The 9,293-nt window shown below is 39.2% G+C and overlaps 1 long non-coding RNA gene across 2 annotated transcripts in view; it reads left to right on the plus strand.

Annotated features, from left to right (window-relative positions):
- LOC124062824 overlaps window positions 1–7,777 on the plus strand; it is a 24,975-nt gene extending 17,198 nt beyond the window's left edge. Inside the window, exon 4 of one of the 2 annotated variants that reach the window (XR_006844012.1) lies at window positions 6,636–7,777. This is a non-coding gene — a long non-coding RNA (uncharacterized LOC124062824). Of the gene's footprint in view, window positions 1–4,158; window positions 4,655–6,635 lie in introns of those variants that run through there. The other variant, XR_006844016.1, reaches the window with a different exon arrangement.
- Window positions 7,778–9,293: the final 1,516 nt, after the last annotated feature.

Consider the following 9,293-nt stretch of genomic DNA (forward strand, 5'->3'; position numbering starts at 1 on the left):
CTGTCTCCGTCTTTCTCACACACATGCCTCTAAAAATGACTTCCATGCTCCACTTTAGTGTCGGGCTCTGGGATCTAGATGACACTTGGCAAGCCGCAGAAGCCGCGAGACAACTGGATGAAATATTTAAATGAAAGGCGGCAGGGGTAGAAGAGGTGAAGAAAGGAAGGGGAAAAAGAGGGAGAGAAAGAAATACAGGACAGAGGACGAGACAAGGAGAGAGTGACGATATTCAGATGGTGAGCAGAATGTGAAGGATTTGCTTTTCTTGGCAAAGAGAAGGCCATGTGACAGGAAGTGCAGATGAATTGACTTTCACCTACAAAGTAGCCTGTAGAGAAATAAACCAATATAGTGTGAGATCACATCGCTTTGTCTTGAAAGCTTCTGCGAGTCTCAGTACGTGTCAAAAGACTTTAAGACCGTGCCAGCTCAGCTTCTTAGAGGAGGGCAATGAATCCTAAACCTGACCAAATGAAGCGTAACTTTGTTACAGTGATTTTGTGACTTTAGAATTATGAAGTTTTGCTTCATTTTGTCCAACTAAATGCTAAAGCTAGCATGGCAACATGCTCAATAATAATAATACTAACATGCTAATGTTATATATTCCTAATCTTAATCTTAATCATAATCATGTTAACATTTAATAGCACTATACACCAAGTAAAACTGACACTGGTGGTTGTTTGGTCATAAATCATTATTGTGCTGGATAAGAAGTCAGGTAGTCAGCAAACTTATAATTCATCTTGAGGGGAGTGTGACGTCAAGAGAAGTTAAATTTATTTCTATAGTACATTCAAAATTACATGAGCTGACCTTTGCTTCACAAACACTGGAAAAATAAGGCAAGGCAAACCGAGCTGAGATAAAAACCATGCCTATATCCCAGCAGAGAGATAAAGTCAGTGAGTAATGTACAAATGAACAAAGCAACCATTATGAAAGCCCATTTAGTAGAAGCAAAATCAGAAGTCAAAAGGGCCTTGATCTGATGTGTTAGGACGGTTTGATCCGCTAACTGGGGCCCACACACCACTGACAACGAGAAGTGTGGGTCTAAGTGATCTTGAAGGGTTGTAAGGGATTTTTTCAAAGTCATTAGGCGTGATTAGTTAAGAATCATGAACGTCTGAACAAAATTTTGCACAATCTATCCACTGGATAAAATAAAAACTTTTTAAGTTAACTTGCTGGTGACACTAAATGCAAAGTAATGGATCATTAGAATTAATCATCTGATCTATGGCTGTCAGTATCTGGCACAGATAACCATATGGAAGATTATTTTCCTTTTTTCCTATTAGTATTATTATTATTGTTGTTATTAATGTGAAATCACAGAGATCCATCCAATAGTTCTACAATCTGAAAAGATAAAAAGATTCTCTCCTTTATTCTATAATGTGTTTGGATGAGTTTCCAACTGCAAAGCCAATCAGTGCTGAAATAGTAAACTTGAGGATTAATTAAGTTCTGCCTCTTTACATGTTGCCTCATCACTTTATGATTGAGATTAAATAAGCTTATATTATTATATAATGCGACACAATTAGAAGTTGATATGACTTTATGAATAACACTGATACAAATACCAACTAAACTGAATCTGTTTTTTGTTTTGTTTTGTTTTGTTTTGTTTTTTTAATCTTGTTTGATCTTGCTAAAAAGAAGATTTGTACCTCTAGCCTCTTAACTTCAGACAGTTTGAGGAATCTGGGATAAATGCAGGTTTCTAGCTAAATAACTGCTGAACATTTTAGTGATCTGATGCTCAGTCCTGACAGACACGCACACACTGACAGAACAGTGAATACAATCAGAGCTGAGACACTGACAGTGATGACCCAATCTTGTCAGGGCAAAAAACAAACAAACAAATAAAGTATATGCAAATTTCTGAGCAGATAAAAAGACCAAAAGAACACCATAAAGAAGAACAGCAGACAAGTGGGACAGTGACAAACTTAAGGAAACTTAGCGATGGCTGCCTGCCAGTGGCAGCCCACTGCTCCTGTGTAATTTGCTGCTCCTGTGTAATTTGATATGTGCAGAGGAAAAATTCAGTTTGTGTATGTAAAAATATAAATACTGTCGATAAAGCTGATTCTTCTTCTAAAAAACATCAACAGAAATTAGTAGGATAGCAGAGATAATGTGTTCATTTTTCTTCATATATATATATTTTTCAATTCCACCATAATTTATTTATTTAAAATGTGCAGAAGTGTACGTGTGACTCATTTTATTAAGACACTGATAATGTATATTAAAACAAAATAAGAATACATGGTTTGTTTTCCAAATGATTACTGATCCCCAGTATCTCACAATCAGGACTGCAGATAGAACCTGATGATTCCATCTCATCTTGCAAGACAAATGATACAAGAACAAGTTTCAAATCTTTGTATACGTGTCTTGTTTCTTCATTTCGTTCAATTGCCCACTTGACCTGTATAAGTTCTCTTTAACGATTTCCTTGCGTGCCGACTACAGACTGGACATCAGGCCTGTCTGTGTCGGGGCTTGTTAGCTTGTAACAGGCACCAGCAACTTAAATTAATAAAATTTTACTGTGTCCTGTAGTGTTTCAATGGCTTGAAAAAAGTCAGCAAAAAATGAAAATTTGAAATGCAAAATGTCTTATTTGTATTTTACATTGCTCTGCATTATATTTTTCTTGTGTGTAGGTGTTGTTGCCAGTGTTTTCAGGCACTGCAATCGCTTTTGTTGCCATGAAAGCACCATGAATCAGATTTATGACGATGATGCTTTAAATAAAACAAAATTGAAAAAAAAAATACGACAAATATCTAAACCATGCTGACATCACAAAGAATAAGGGCCTGTGATACCAGCTTTAGATCATAATGAAGTGAGGGGGAATGGCATATGCAATGCATGCCAGCATACGTGTTTTGCATTCACACCAATAGTTACTCGCGATTACAGCAAAGACATCAGGAAAAAAAAATCCTGTTCCCTGCTATTCTCCAGAACAGACTGCACACAGCAGTGAAAATGCTAACGTATTGCCATCCAGTAGTTCAGAGTAAAGTATTACTTCAAATAAACATTCTGTTTCCCAGCGCTGGGCTCGGTGAGTAAATGGAATGGAGAAGGAACAGAGGGGTTTTCTCCTGTGCTGATTGGGTGCAGATGTGAGACCCAGTCTGGGTTTGGTTAAAGTCCTGCTGCCAGGAATATTCGCTATGATTCAATAAATAGAGCTGTTAGGAGCAAGGCATTTCCTTGTCACCATGTCAAGGTTTCAAGAGCGGATGTTTCACATTGGGTGTTTTCTCTCTGCCTATACTGTATCTAATGCTTAACCTATACACTCAGTCCAGTGTAAAGCACAGGAACTCAAGAATACTGTCATTGGAACGCCGCAGGAGCAGATTAAATCAATGATTTTTTTTTTTTTTTTTTTTTTTTGAAACACAAAACAGATTATGTGGAAATAAAATCTACATATATACAATGAATACATTTACATGCACAATACATACATATGGAATCAGATAAAACTATAACATGTCTAGTTGGTGTTTGTACACCAAAATCCTGTTCCCAGCTATGTTCATTGTGCTTATGTCATTCAATTGAAATAAGTTATATACGCAGTTAATGTATTCATGATTAGCTTATTATTATTGAACTATTAGATTGTTTCTCCTTCTGCTACATACTTCATATAATACGGTGGAGCTAGCTCAAAAACTAGCTAATTTGAAAGTTTGAAAAAAAGTGTGTTTGAGGAGTGAGAAACTATTCCTCTAATTGCTGAAAAGATTTTAATCTTGGCCTAGATACATATCATAAATATTTGGAATGCCAGCAACTTTGCAAACCCTAAAACCTACATCTTTACGGCTATATTCACAGTCAGAGTTATTGGAATTGGGTGCTATAAAGGAAATTGTCTAATTCAAAAATATTTATTGATGCAATTCAAAGACTACCACTACATCAACCCGATATCCCAGTAAGGGTGACTTCATCCTCCATATCAGCATACACACACACATTCAGCACACTCATGTCCTCATCTCCTTCACAGCTCTCTTTCACTAATAATCTGCCTTTGCTTTGCCTCTCCTCCCCCCCCTCACCCCACCTTTCTGTCCTCCCCTGCGCCCATCTGCGAAGCGATCAAATCATCGTATGGAGAAATCCTGGTGATCCAAGAGGGCCAGGCAGAAAGGTCACGGAGAGAGTCCGTAAAATGGATGAAGCCTAATGATTAGCTCAACCTTTACCTAATCAATAATCATTTATCCAACAATATCACCGGCAGCCATAGCCCCATTTGCCATTAACCTCAGCAGTGAGGAGAGAGGCAGTATTGTTTCCTCTGGCAGCTTTACAGCACTCAGATGAGTGGTAGGGGCTGGAATGAAAGCTTAGGGTTGGATCTCGATGGCTCAGATCCTATTAAGGGACTGTAGGTATTTTAGTGTAGCAGTGTCATATAATTACCCTTTTGAATGATTGACTGTGACACCGGCTGTTGAATGGTAGAATCAGATGGCCTTTTTATGAAAGGCTATAATGATATAAAGGTGTATTTCATGCATGATGTTAATTAATACATGCACTATTAAAATTTTGTTAAAAATACAAAAAAAAAAAAAAAAGTGTAACGTGCTGCTGCTGAAGCAGAAGAGTTCCGTTTGTTTTTTTTTCCCCAGCTACATTTTGCTTCTTTGTGGCAGTTTTAAGAAAGAAAGAAAGAAAGTAAATAATATCTGTGCATGTTTAATTCAGCTTTTATTGCTTTTTACAGCTTAACACTGAAAAAACTGCAGCCTATTCTGCGACATGGAAAACATCTCTCCACACACTCCCTCCTTCTCTCTCTCTCTCTCTCTGTCTCTCTCTCTCACACACACACATGCAGCAGAAGTGCTTGTCTCCTCTGTGTCTCCATGATGCCATCTTCATCATAACCTCTCCCTCTTTATTGCCTTTAATGACTCCCCCTCTCCTTTCATTAATTCTTTATTGATTCCTCCTGACGTTGCCTGAATTATTTTCCAATTACAGCAAATAAAAGAAAAGGAAAATCTATTGCAAATACATGCCTGCATGTGTGTGTGTGTGTATGGTTATGCACCTATGCTGACACTTAACTAACTGCACATATACAGAAGATACCTGCACATATCTGGAACTGGTTATTGTTGTGGTGTTGGTATAATTTGGTGCAAGACTTTGATTTTTTTTTTTTTTGTTCCAAAAACACACTTTCATATACACACCCACACACAGACGAGGCAGAATGTGACAGCAGAGAAAGAGTGCTAAAAGGTCACAGGAAGCTAATGGCTCGAGCTATCTTACATGGAATAAGTTCAGACACTCTGGACAGGTTTGTGTGTGTGTGTCACAGAGGAGTAGAGGCCAGACGTGAGCGGAAAACAACACACCGGAATCGCACACGTCCACAGAGAAGTTCAGAGACTCACAATTCACAAGGGCGAACACACACACAATAACACAGAAACATATTCAGCATTGTGCAATGCAAGTGGAATTACAGAATCTTTTAATACGTTGTTTTGAGAGTGTGAATGATGCTACCGATACCAGATAGTTTCAGATGCAGAATTAGCCTCAGAGGTCTGTCAGATGGCTCCAGTTAATACCCACAGGTCATTAATTACAACAATTATTCACCTTCATATCGCAGACACATATCGACTCCTGTTTTTACACCTCAGCCTGGGCTGTGTGGTGGTACACCCAAAAGAGCAATGGGAAAATAAATGTATTAAGAATGTTCATGTTTTTTGTAAGTATATTGAGGCTAGAGATAGATTTTTATTTGAATTTTTATTTTTTTAGTTGTATGGGAATCTTGAATTGTTTATTATGTACTGTACGGTGCAATCTCTGTTGTCCAATTAGATCATATTACTCTGAGGCAGTGTCACACAAAGTGACGGTTAATGATGTAAAACATGAGCTGATGATACCAATGTGCAACGCACAACGTGCATGTGAAGGTTTTTCACCATCAGTCACATTTGTCTCATGACTTAAAAATGAGCAGCGAGAGGAAATTAAATTAACCTCTATTATGCACTTATCTGAGAAGGGTTTTGTTGTTCTGTTGCTTGCAAATGTGAGCCATGTGTTATCTGCTTATGTCTGCACGGTATGTTCTCACCTCTTACTCCCTGTATGCTCATATTTACAGTATGTCCACCACTGTGCATGCCTGCCTTTGCAAGTGTGTGTTTAATTTGTCCCTGAGTGTGTATCTGTGTGTGTGTCCCGACCTCTCCTGCCCGCTCTCCTCCATCTCTCCTTTGAGAGTATGTGTGATATACAGAGCTCTAATTGTCAGGTCTGGCCCCCACATTCCTCGCCTCGGTCAGCCTACCAACACTGTGTCACTTTAACAACCGCGAATTATCACCGCGATGGAGATCTCAGCTTCACAGTGGCTCTACGAGAATATAGATACATTTCCTTCAATAAATTGCCCCCTACGACTACACACACACACACACACACACACACACAACTCACTACCTGTCCACTACCCTCCCCCTCCCTCCCTCACATTCACTGCTCTGTGACTGACGGTTTTACCACAACATTATTGCATCTGCCTCAAGATGGGAGAGACGTCGCTGCACCAAATGTAGCTGAAGTATCCGCCTAAAAGGGGACAAGATGGATCCAACCCATAAGCATCATTTGACCATGCAGGCTTATTGATCGTCACAGAGGTGAGCAGGATCAGTTTCCCATAAAGTTGGTGGCCGCGGTGACAGCAGACAGGACAAGAAGACAGGGCATAAAGAGTACGTATCTGGTGACTGGGGATCGTTTCTTCTAATAACATCTGTTCTTACTTAATCTCTGCTCAGGCTACAAGCTGCCTCATCTTGCACAAAAGCATCAGATCCTTTTTTAGTTGGAGTGTATCCAAAGACGATGTGTTTCATGCACTGCAGTTATTCCTTTTCTGGCTGTGAAATGAAATTTTCTGTTGAGACAATAAAATCTGAGTGAAATCAAAGGCAGAAAGTAATCTTTTTTTCTCTCTAAAAGTAGTCTCTGTCACACTTAAGCATCCAGCAGACTACAAGAACTCATATTTCACTTTAAAAGGTAAAAAAAAAAAATAAAAATAAAAAAAACAAAGTATGTACAAATGGTGAACAACGTCGTTATCCAACAGGACCATTAGATCTCAGCCTGCCATGTGGTTCATTTTTATATCAGCGCTAAACAAAAATAATTCCAACCACCCAATCGGATGCAGCCTAAGTACTTCAGCATGGCTGTGCAGAGCGAAGCAGTCATCTTCTCCAGCGGACGGGATGCCACGTAAGTGTTTCAGTCTGTCTTCATAGAAGTCCAGGCCAGCTCCGCTACAGGCTCAGCCAGTACCGGGGGTTCAGTGTAATGAAAGGCAGACTGAAAAAGGCTCTTGATTGATTTCCTACATCTTGATTTGATATCCTGAATTAATTATTTGAACTTGAATAATATATAAAGGAAAAATAAATGTAGAACACTCAGGGGAAACAAGGAAAGGGCTTCAGTGCTGCTGCCGCCGTCGCTGCTGCGGCTGCTGCACAGATACTGTATCTTTTGGTCAATCTTATCCCCTGTTGCACTGGAGGGAAGTGTGTGTGGGTACATGTAACATGTGGTACAGCCAGCTGTGGTACGTGTGTGTGTGTGTGTGTGTGTATGTGTGTGTTGCAGTGTCCTTTTTGTCTGTGTGTGCGGCTGGGAAAGAAAAAGGTTAGTATGGTTCACTCCTACAGTCCATTTTCTCAATATGTTTCCAGAATCTTGGTATATACAGCATGTTTATGATATACAATGAAGACCGCACAGAAAAATGTTTCAGTTTTGGAACTGCGAAACATGGATGAAAAGTTTTATGTTGATGTTGGGACAACAACTGAAAACAACAACTGAACACAAGTATTCTGATGTTGGCGAAGGAAACAACAAAATTTATTTAGTCAGTCAAAATTTATTCAGTCAGCATGAAGATACTTAAAGCTGCAATAGTTAATAATGGTTCAAATAACAATGAACTGTGATGCTTGTGGCTCTACAAACTGTTTTAGAGTCTTTCAGCCTTTTGTTTTGTTTTATGGCTCACTATTCTAATCAGCATACATTAGCCAACCACAAGAAGTGATTTTTTTCACTGAAAAATCTATGAGAAACCCCTCTGTGCCCTCTGCTAAATGTCAGTCAGACTTAAAAGCTAGATAGTGAACACAGTGGAGTATTTAGCAGCTGAAGAGTAAGATATTTCCCTCAGGGTTTGGCAGAGACCAAAACAGAACTAAGATGGGGATATAAAATGGGATACTGGACCTGTCAACCATGTCTAAATAAAATGATTGACAAAACAATTCACTAAAACAAAAACGTTGAGACAGATTTTTTTAAATTTATTTTACAATTTTCTGAGATTTAATAGACTAAAAGATCACCAATCTTTCAAAAAGAATGGACAATTGATAGTGGAAATCAAAAGTAAATCTGTCTATCACATCTGAAATCAGGATTCCCATGTGTGGCAAACTTTTCAGTTTCCATTAAAACAGCTTAAATAAATGTGTGTGTGTGTGTGTGTGTGTGTGTGTGTGTGTGTGAGAGAGAGAGAGAGATAGAGAGAGAGAGCCCAGGCAGCAGACTCTTTTTTGATAAAACAAGAAATCTAGTTTCTCTCAACAATAAAATATTCTAAACTACAGTATCCTCCACATATAGCTCATTTCCCGGTAAGGGTGCCAGGGGCCCAGCTCATTCTGTTGTGGCGTCAGAGGAAACATTAAACACTCCTCCTGCTCATCTTCTCCTCTCAGCCAGGAGAAGAAGGATGAAGAGAAGGAGAGAGATGCTGAAGGAGGGAGGGAGGCTATCAGCTGGGTTCAATTGGACGACTATACTGTGCCTTCTCTCACTGCCACCTATTTTGTTCTCCCTCTTTTGCTGACATCCAGATTATCATTAAAGAAGACGAGTGCCATGCAGGTGCTGATTTGCAGGGAGCTTAAACCAATCAATCTCAAAAGTTAAGATCAACGGTACAGGCTTCAAGCTCCTCTCACTACCCCATTCCCACCTCCTCCGAGTCTTGCGATCTGTTGTCTCAATTCCACCCCCTCCACCCTCCCTCCCTTTTTTTCTTTATATTTTAATCTAAGCGAGAAATGAAAGGGGAGGCCTTTAAATTTCATAGCTTCCAGAAAACTGTGGCAAGTATTCATTGTCGTTCTACTTTTCCCTTTCAACCT

This window comes from Scatophagus argus, chromosome 1, assembly GCF_020382885.2.
Source record: "Scatophagus argus isolate fScaArg1 chromosome 1, fScaArg1.pri, whole genome shotgun sequence".
Classification (NCBI taxonomy): domain Eukaryota; kingdom Metazoa; phylum Chordata; class Actinopteri; family Scatophagidae; genus Scatophagus; species Scatophagus argus.